We start from the raw sequence: 10,750 nt of genomic DNA, 5'->3' as shown, positions 1-10,750 counted from the left end.
GAGAATGAAAAGGCTAGTTCTACTTCTCTGGCTGGTTCTCTGAGACTGGCCGAAGACACGGCTATGCGGCATAAGGACAGTTATTTGACGTCTTACCGGGAGGTGTTGCGTCTGAGAGAAGAGTTGGAGAATGCCCGGGCTAATTATTCTGAACTCCAAGGTCATCTTGTTGGCAGTGTAACTGCTGCCTATGAGAACCTGAGGGAACAAGTTCGGGTTATTGCTCCCGAGGCCGACCTAACCCTCTTTAGCTTGGAGAACGTTGTCAGGGATGGCAAGGTTGTCCCTAATGACGAGGATGAGGATGATGTCGATCCTTCCCCTGTGGCCTCTACCAAGGTGTCGACTTCTGCTGTCCCTGCCGAGGTTGGTCCTCCCGCTTCTGACCCCGACTGCCAGATCTTGAACCGGGATGACGGTACTGTAGATGCCGTTCCTCTCTAGACTCGGCCTCCGTCTCCTCGGCTTGATGCTACTAAAAAATCTTCTGACCCTTAGTTTTAACTTTATTCTGGATATGTAGTTGGCCCGGCTTGTGGGCTTTTTTAAACTCTTTATGTTTTGTTAATTGCTGACACTTTCCTGTTGCTTGCCTAGCAACTTTTGTTTTTTATGAAAAACAAATGGTAGCATGCTTTAGCTTTTTTGAGATAGGTTTTGGTGGCCTCCGAGGCTTTTATAACCTTGTGGATGATATCGCGCTTTTTGGGCTTGACTTGGTATCTCTTTTGGATTGCTTTGTACTTTGTATCTTGAATCCTTTGTGGTTGTGACTAGGTAGGTCTAACTTGATTTTTGGTTCGTTCTTGCTCCGGCTTGTATTTTCCACGATTTGTAACCGATTTCTTCAAGTTAGTCCTCCGAGTTATTTTCGCAGTCCTTTTCTAAGTTATTTTTGTAATCCCTTTCCTGGATCTTTATCGGATCTCTTCCCGGGATTACTTTCATAACTTTTTTAGTAGTAGGAGTCCGACTTCATTATATCGGTCTCCTTTAAGTTATTTTTGTAATCCTCTTTCTTGGATCTTTGTCAGGTCTCTTTCAGGGATTGCTTTGATAACTTTCCAGTTGTAGGAGTCCGACATGGTTATATTGGTCTCCTTTAAGTTATTTTTGTAGTCCTCTTTCTTGGATCTTTGTCAGATCTCTTTCAGGGACTACTTTGATAACTTTTAAGTAGTAGGAGTCCGACTTGGTTATATCGGTCTCCTTTAAGTTATTTGTAGTCCTCTTTCTTGGATCTTTGTCAGATCTCTTTCAGGGACTACTTTGATAACTTTTAAGTAGTAGGAGTCCGACTTGGTTATATTGGTCTCCTTTAAGTTATTTGTAGTCCTCTTTCTTGGATCTTTGTCAGATCTTTTTCAGGGACTACTTTGATAACTTTTAAGTAATAGGAGTCCGACTTGGTTATATCGGTCTCCTTTAAGTTATTTGTAGTCCTCTTTCTTGGATCTTTGTCAGATCTCTTTCAGGGACTACTTTGATAACTTTTAAGTAGTAGGAGTCCGACTTGGTTATATCGGTCTCCTTTAAATTATTTGTAGTCCTCTTTCTTGGATCTTTGTCAGATCTCTTTCAGGGACTACTTTGATAACTTTTAAGTAGTAGGAGTCCGACTTGGTTATATCGGTCTCCTTTAAGTTATTTGTAGTCCTCTTTCTTGGATCTTTGTCAGATATCTTTCAGGGACTACTTTGATAACTTCTCATTTTGGGCTGACTTTGTCATGTCGAGCCCTTCTAAGTTAAAGTAATCCTCTTTAATATGGTTGGCCAGACCTCTTTCCAGGATTTACTTATAACTTGGGTTGACTTGGTCCGACTTCTCAACGTCGGCCAGTCTTTAAGTTATTATTTTAGCAATCCGTAAGACCTCGTCAGGTCCTTTTTTGGATCACTTTCGATAACTTCTTACATTATTCTGTGTTCATCTTTGCCGATTTGTAGAAAGTGGTTGTCATCTCTAGATCATCCTTTGGGTGAATCGCGTTTTCACCTTTATCGGACGATTGTCTTTATCGTGATCGTGCAGTGAAATTGTTTTTCACTTTCTGCCGATCTGTTGCTTTATAATCGGACGATGAATGCTTCAGATTAATGCGTCTTGAAATCTTTGTAGAATATCTAAAATATATTTTATTTAAAGGAAAAGTGCAAATATATACATATGGGATTGTCTGAGTCTCAACTTGGCGCCTCATTAAAAACCCTTTCCAGTACTTCTACAATTCGGTAGTAGCCCTTTCCAAGTACTTCTACAATTCGGAAGGGTCCTTTCCAGTTTGCTGCCAGCTTTCCCTCTCCTGGACGAGTTGTTCTGATATCATTTTGGATTAGGATGAGACCATTTTCTGTGAAATTTCTCGGCACTACCCTTTGATTATATCTGGAAGCCATTCGGCGTTTTAGAGCTTCTTCCCTGATCCGAGCTCTTTCTTGGATTTCGGGTAACAAGTCGAGCTCTTCTCTCTGAAGTTGGAAGTTTGCCTCCTCATTGTAGTGAACTACTCTGGGCGACCCTTCCTCAATCTCTATTGGAATCATCGCCTCTGTTCCGTATGCTAATCGGAAGGGGGATTCCTTCCTGGTGGAATGTGGCGTTGTTCGATATGCCCACAGGACCTGTGGGAGTTCTTCTGCCCAGGCTCCCTTTGCATCTTGTAATCTCCGTTTTAATCCAGCCAATATGACTTTGTTAGCAGCTTCGGCCTGCCCATTGGCTTGTGGATGTTCGACGGAGGTGTACTGGTGCTTTATATTCAAGTTGGCTACTAGTTTTCTGAAGTCTGCATCTGTGAATTGGGTGCCATTGTCTGTGGTTATTGAATATGGAACCTCGAACCTTGTGACAATGTTTCGATATAAGAATTTCCGGCTTCTTTGAGCGGTGGCATTGGCTAGGGGCTCTGCCTCGATCCACTTTGTAAAGTAATCTACTCCCACTATGAGAAATTTAACTTGTCCTGATCCCTGTGGGAAGGGGCCGAGAAGATCGAGTCCCCATTTTGCAAACGGCCAAGGCGAAGTCACGCTGATGAGCTCCTCTGGCGGGGCGATGTAAAAGTTGGCATGTTTTTGACATGGTGGACATGTCTTTACAAATTCTGTGGCTTCTTTCTATAGAGTTGGCCAATAAAATCCCGCCCGGAGTACTTTTTGGGCAAGAGCTCGTGCTCCGAGATGATTGCCACAAATGCCGCCGTGTATTTCTTCTAGCATTTCCCTTGTGTTGGAGGTCGGCACGCATTTTAGTAAAGGTATTGAGATTTCTCTTTTGTACAGAATGTTGTTTATGATGGTGTAGTACTGTGCCTCCCTTTTTAACTTCTTTGCCTCCTTTTCTTCTGCGGGGAGTGTTCCCTCTTTGAGGTAGTTGATTATGGGGGTCATCCATCCTTGGTCCTGACTTGTTGTGGCCAGGACTTTTTCCTCTTTCGAGATTGACGGGTTTTGCAACATTTCCTGGATGAGGCTTCTATTGTTGCCCCCCTGGTTTGGTGCTGGCTAGTTTTGATAGTGCATCAGCTCGGGCATTTTGTTCGCGGGGTATGTGACAGATCTTATATTCCCCGATTTGTCTGAGTAGTTCCTTGGTTTTATCCAAATATTTTTTCATGGTGGGGTCTTTGGCTTGGTAGCTCCCTGTTATTTGCGATGTGACCACTTGTGAATCGCTGTAAATGTTGAGTTTTTGAGCTCCGACCTCTTTAGCCAGCTTAATCCAGCTAATAATGCTTCATATTCCGCTTGGTTATTGGAGGCCGGGAACCCGAACTTGAGGGAGAGCTCAACTTGGGTTCCTTGGTTGCTTTCTATTATCACGCCTGCGCCGCTTCCAGTTTTATTTGAGGAACCGTCCACGTAGAGATTCCATTCTGTGGGAGTTTCCAGGGTATCTGTGAATTCTGCGATGAAGTCGGCCAGATACTGTGATTTGATGGCCGTCCGAGCTTCATATTGGAGGTCGAATTCTGACAACTCGACTGCCCATTGCAGAATTCTGCCTGCTAAATTTGTTTTCTGCAATATTCTTTTTATGGGCTGGTTAGTTCTAACCTTAATGGTGTGAGCCTGGAAGTACGGGTGGAGTCGTCGAGATGTTAGGATGAGAGTATAGGCAAATTTTTCTATTTTCTGGTAGTTCAGCTCGGATCCCTGTAGTGCTTTGCTAATGAAGTAGATGGGTTGTTGCCCATTTTCGTCTTCTCTGACTAGTGCTGAGGCTATCGCCCGGCTTCCTACTGCGAGATATAATATGAGTGGTTCTCCTTCTCGTGGTCGAGATAGGATAGGTGGCCGTCCTAAGAACTCCTTGAAGTCTCGGAAAGCTTGCTCACATTCTGTCGTCCATTCGAACTGTTTTCCCTTTCTTAAAGTAGCATAGAAGGGGAGAGATCTTATCGCAGCTCCTGCTAAGAATCGGGATAGGGCGGCCAGTCTCCCGTTGAGTTGTTGTACTTTTTTGACACAGGTTGGGCTCTTCATGTTGAGTATAGCTTGACATTTGTCTGGATTTGCTTCAATTCCTCTTTGTGTGAGCATGAAGCCCAAGAATTTGCCTGCTTCAACGGCGAAGGTGCATTTTGCGGGGTTGAGTCGCATGTTATGCTTCCTTATAGTGTCAAACACTTGAGCCAGGTCGGACAATAATGTATCTTCGCTTTGTGTTTTTATCAACATGTCGTCCACATAGACTTCCATGATTTTTCCGATGTGATCTGAGAAGACTTTATTCATTAGCCTTTGATAAGTAGCTCCCGCGTTCTTGAGACCGAAAGGCATCACGATGTAGCAGTAGTTCGCCTTTGGTGTTAAGAACGAGGTCTTTTCTTGATCTGGTGGATACATGGGAATTTGGTTGTATCCCGAATAGGCGTCTGGTGCAGGAAATTGTGATCTCTGGTAATGGCTCCAAAAACTTGGTGCTCTAATCTCAATTCATAAGTTGTCACAACTTCGATACAACTAACCAGCAAGTGCACTGGGTCGTCCAAGTAATACCTTACGTGAGTAAGGGTCGAATCCCACGGAGATTGTTGGTATGAAGCAAGCTATGGTCACCTTGTAAATATCAGTCAGGCGGATATAAAATAGTTATGAAGTTTTCGAAATTAATACTAAAATAAGGATAGAAATACTTATGTAAATCATTGGTGAGAATTTCAGATAAGAGTATGGAGATGCTTTCGTTCCTCTGAACCTCTGCTTTCCTGCTGCCTTCATCCAATCAGTCTTACTCCTTTCCATGGCTGGCTTTATGCAAGGGCATCACCGTTGTCAGTGGCTACATCCCCTCCTCTTGTGAAAATGGTCCAAGATGTCCTGTCACGGCACGGCTAATCATCTGAGGTTCCCGATCATGCTGGAATAGGATTCACCCTCCTTTTGCGTCTGTCACTACGCCCAGCACTCGCAAGTTTTAAGCTTGTCACAGTCATAAGGTTTAGACTTTCCGGATTCTCATGAATGCCGCCATCAATCTAGCTTACACCACGAAGATTCTGATTAAGAGATCGAAGAGATACTCATTCAATCTAAGGTAGAACAGAAGTGGTTGTCAGGCACACGTTCATAAGGAATGATGATGATTGTCACCTTCATCACATTCAGGTTGAAGTGCAAATGAATATCTTAGAAGCGGAACAAGTTGAATTGAATAGAAAAACAGTAGTACTTTGCATTAATCTTTGAGGAACAGCAGAGCTCCACACCTTAATCTATGGAGTGTAGAAACTCTACCATTGAAAATACATAAGTGATAATGGAGTTCATTGGTCTCGGCCCCAGAGGGGAACCGGAGTAACCAAGACTACTAAAACAATGATAAAAAGTTTTATTTATAATAAACTAGTCACTAGGGTTTACAGAAGTAAGTAATTGATGCATAAATCCACTTCCGGGGCCCACTTGGTGTGTGTTTGGGCTGAGCTTGAATGTTACACGTGCAGAGGCTCTTTCTGGAGTTGAACGCCAGCTTTTGTGCCATTTTGGGCGTTGAACTCCACTTTGCAACTTGTTTCTGGCGCTGGACGCTAGAATTGGGCAGAGAGCTGGCGTTGAACGCCAGTTTGCGTCGTCTAAACTTGGGCAAAGTATGAATTATTATACATTTATGGAAAGCCCTGAATGTCTTCTTTCCAACGCAATTGGAAGCGCGCTATTTCGAGTTTTGTAGCTCCAGAAAATCCACTTTGAGTGCAGGGAGGTCAGAATCCAACAGCATCAGCAGTCCTTCTTCAACCTCTGAATCTGATTTTTGCTCAAGTCCCTCAATTTCAGCCAGAAAATACCTGAAATCACAGAAAAACACACAAAATCATAGTAAAGTCCAGAAATGTGAATTTAACATAAAAACTAATGAAAACATCCCTAAAAGTAACTAGATCCTACTAAAAACATACTAAAAACAATGTCAAAAAGCGTATAAATTATCCGCTCATCACAACACCAAACTTAAATTGTTGCTTGTCCCCAAGCAACTGAAAATCAAATAGGATAAAAAGAAGAGAATATACTATAAATTCCAAACTATCAATGAAACATAGCTTCAATCATATGAGCGGGACTTATAGCTTTTTGCCTCTTGAATAGTTTTGGCATCTCACTTTATCCATTGAGGTTCAGAATGATTGGCATCTATAGGAACTCAGAGTTCAGATAGTGTTATTGATTCTCCTAGTTCAGTATGATGATTCTTGAACACAGCTTCTTTATGAGTCTTGGCCGTGGCCCTAAGCACTTTGTTTTCCAGTATTACCACCGGATACATAAATGCCACAGACACATAATTGGGTGAACCTTTTCAAATTGTGACTCAGCTTTGCTAAAGTCCCCAATTAGAGGTGTCCAGGGTTCTTAAGCACACTCTTCTTTTGCTTTGGACCTTGACTTTAACTGCTCAGTCTCAAGTTTTCACTTGACACCTACACGCCACAAGCACATGGTTAGGGACAGCTTGGTTTAGCCGCTTAGACCAGGATTTTATTCCTTTAGGCCCTCCTATCCACTGATGCTCAAAGCCTTGGGATCCTTTTTATTTGCCCTTGCCTTTTGGTTTTAAGGGTTATTGGCTTTTTCTGCTTGCTTTTTCTTTTTCTTTCTATTTTTTTTGCCTATATTTTTTTTTTCTGCAAGCTTTGTTCTTTGCTGCTTTTTCTTGCTTCAAGAATCATTTTTATGATTTTTCAGATTATCAAATAACATGTATCCTTGTCATCATTCTTTCAAGAGCCAATATATTTAACATTCTTAAACAACAACTTCAAAAGATATATGCACTGTTCAAGCATACATTCAGAAAACAAGAAGCATTGTCACCACATCAATATAATTAAACTAGGTTCAAGGATAAATTCAAAACTCATGTACTTCTTGTTCTTTTGAATTAAAACATTTTTCATTTAAGAGAGGTGATGGATTCATAAGACATTCATAACTTTAAGACAAAGTTACTAACTACTAATGATCATGTAATGAAGACACAAACATAGATAAGCACTTAACATAGAAAACGAAAAACGGAGAAAGTAAGAACAAGGAATGAGTCCACCTTAGTGATGATGGCGTTTCCTTCTTGAGGAACCAATGATGTTCTTGAGCTCTTCTATGTCTCTTCCTTGCCTTTGTGGCTTGATTCCTAGTGATTTTTGGTATTTCTATCCTCAGTTGCTTCCAATAATTATGTGGAGGGAAGTGCATCCCCTGAGGTATCTCAGGGATCTCTTGATTTGCAGCCACATGTTCTACCACTGAGCTATAGATCCTTTACATAATTGTTTTACCACACCAAACTTAGAATGTTGCTCGCCCTCAAGCAAAAGAAGAAGGAATAGATGAAGAAGAAGATGTGGAAAAAAAAACTAGGATTATGAGGAAGGAAGGTGGGGATCCTGTGGAGTCCACAGATCCTGAGATGATCCTGTGAGGTCCACAGATCTTGAGGTGTCAAGGCATTTACATCCCTGCACCAATTTAGGCATGCAAAATGCCCTTGCACACAACTCTAGGCGTTCAGCACCAGGTTGGTGCCCATTTTGGGCGTTCAACGCCCATTTGTTGCCCATTTCTGGCGTTGAACGCCAGAACCATGCTTGTTCTGGGCGTTCAGTGCCAGCTCTTCTCCAGGGTGCAATTCTAGCGTTCAGCGCCCAGATGCTGCCCATTTTGGGTGTTCAGCGCCCAGATACTGCCCATTTTGGGCGTTCAGCGCCAGAACCATGCTCTGTTCTGGCGTTGAACGCCAGACAGGTGCTTCCTCCAGGGTGTGATTTTTCTTCCGCTATTTTTGATTCTGTTTCTAAATTTTTCATTTATTTTGTGACTCCACATGATCATGAACCTAAGAAAACATGAAAGACAAAAATAAAATTAGATAAATAAACATTGGGTTGCCTCCCAACAAGCGCTTCTTTAATGTCAATAGCTTGACAGTGGGCTCTCATGGAGCCTCACAGATGTTCAGAGCTTTGTTGAGACTTTCCAACACCAAACTTAGAGTTTGGTTGTGGCCTCCCAACACCAAACTTAGAGTTTGACTATGGGGGCTCTGGTTGATTCTGTAGTGAGAGAAGCTTTTCATGCTTCCTCTCCATGGTTGCAGAGAGAGAACCTTGAGTTTTAAACACAAGGTTATCCTCATTTAGTTGAAGGATTAATTCTCCTCTGTCCACATCAATCACAGCTCTTGCTGTGGCTAGGAAGGGTCTTCCAAGGATGATAGAGTCATCTTCATCCTTTCCAGTATCTAGGATTATGAAATCAGCAGGGATGTAAAGGCTTTCAACCTTTACTAACATGTCCTCTACTTGTCCATAAGCCTCTTTTCTTGAGTTGTCTGCCATCTCTAATGAGATTTTAGCTGCTTGCACCCCATAGATTCCCAGTTTCTCTATTACAGAGAGGGGCATGAAGTTTATCCCTGAACCAAGATCACACAGAACCTTAAAGATCATGGTGCCTATGGTACAAGGTATTATGAACTTTCTAGGATCCTGTCTCTTCTGAGGCAATGTCAGTTGATCCAAATCACTTAGTTCATTGGTGAACAAGGGAGGTTCATCTTCCCAAGTTTCAATGCCAAATAATTTGGCATTCAGCTTCATGATTGCACCAAGGAACTTGGCAGCTTGCTCTTCAGTAACATCCTCATTCTCTTCAGAAGAGGAATACTCATCAGAGCTCATGAATGGCATAAGGAGGTTCAATGGAATCTCTATGGTCTCTAGATGAGCCTCAGAGTCCTTTGGTTCCTCAGAGGGAAGCTCCTTATTGATCACTGGACGTCCCAGGAGGTCTTCCTCCTTAGGATTCACGTCCTCTCCTTCCCTTACAGGTTCGGCCATGGTGCTTATGTCAATGGCCTTGCACTCTCCTTTTTGATTCTCTTCTGTATTGCTTGGGAGAGTACTAGGAGGGATTTCAGTGATCCTTTTACTCAGCTGGCCCACTTGTGCTTCCAAATATCTAATGGAAGACCTTGTTTCATTCATGAAACTTACAGTGGCCTTGGATAGATCAGAGACTAAATTTGCTAAGCTAGATGGATTCTGCTCAGAATTCTCTGTCTGTTGCTGAATGGATGATGGAAAAGGCTTGCTATTGCTAAACCTGTTTCTTCCACCATTATTAAAGCCTTGTTGAGGCTTTTGTTGATCCTTCCATGAGAGATTTGGATGATTTCTTCATGATTGATTATAGGTGTTTCCATAAGGTTCACCTAAGTAATTTACCTCTGCTATTGCAGGGTTCTCAGGATCATAAGCTTCTTCTTCAGAAGATGCCTCTTGAGTACTGTTGGATGCAGCTTGCATTCCATTCAGAATCTGAGAAATCATATTGACTTGCTGAGTCAATATTTTATTCTGAGCCAATATGGCATTCAGAGTATCAATTTCAAGAACTCCCTTCTTCTGAGGCGTCCCATTACTCACAGGATTCTTCTCAGAAGTGTACATGAACTGGTTATTAGCAACCATGTGAATGAGTTCTTGAGCTTCTGCAGGCGTTTTCTTTAGGTGAATGGATCCACCTGTAGAAGTGTCCAATGACATCTTTGATAGCTCAGATAAACCATCATAGAATATATCCAGGATGGTCCATTCTGAAAGCATGTCAGAAGGACACTTTTTGGTCAACTGTTTGTATCTTTCCCAAGCTTCATAGAGGGATTCATCTTCTTTCTGTCTGAAGGTTTGAACATCCACTCTAAGCTTGCTCAGCTTTTGAGGAGGAAAGAACTTGGCTAAGAAAGCCGTGACCAACTTATCCCAAGATTTCAGGCTATCTTTGGGTTGAGAGTCCAACCACACTCTAGCTTTGTCTCTTACAGCAAAAGGAAAAAGCATGAGCCTGTAGACTTCAGGATCTACTCTAGTCTTAACAGTATCACAGATCTGCAAGAATTCAGTTAAGAACTGAAAAGGATCTTCAGATGGAAATCCATGAAACTTGCAGTTCTGCTGCATCAGAGAAACTAGCTGAGGTTTCAGCTCAAAATTGTTTGCTCCAATGGTAGGGATGGAGATGCTTCTTCCATGTAAATTGGAATTAGGTGCAGTAAAGTCACCAAGCATCCTCCTTGCATTATTATTATTTTCGGCTGCCATCTCCTCTTCCTGTTCGAAAATTTCTGTAAGGTTATCTCTGGATTGTTGTATTTTAGCTTCTCTTAGTTTCCTTTTCAGAGTCCTTTCAGGTTCTGGATCTGCTTCAACAAGAATATTCTTGTCCTTGCTCCTGCTCATATGACA

At 42.1% G+C, this 10,750-nt stretch overlaps 1 non-coding gene across 1 annotated transcript; it reads left to right on the top strand.

Annotated features, from left to right (window-relative positions):
* The first annotated feature begins 10,105 nt into the window (after positions 1-10,105).
* LOC148545639 (small nucleolar RNA R71) lies at positions 10,106-10,213 on the top strand. The gene has a single exon (XR_015901345.1). It is a non-coding gene; the product is annotated as a small nucleolar RNA R71 (small nucleolar RNA).
* The last annotated feature ends 537 nt before the right edge of the window (positions 10,214-10,750 follow it).

Source organism: Arachis ipaensis, chromosome B9, assembly GCF_059453495.1.
Source record: "Arachis ipaensis isolate K30076 ecotype BB chromosome B9, ASM5945349v1, whole genome shotgun sequence".
Classification (NCBI taxonomy): domain Eukaryota; kingdom Viridiplantae; phylum Streptophyta; class Magnoliopsida; order Fabales; family Fabaceae; genus Arachis; species Arachis ipaensis.
The sequence above is the reverse complement of the archived record's forward strand: the minus strand, read 5'-3'. Positions and strand labels throughout refer to the sequence as shown.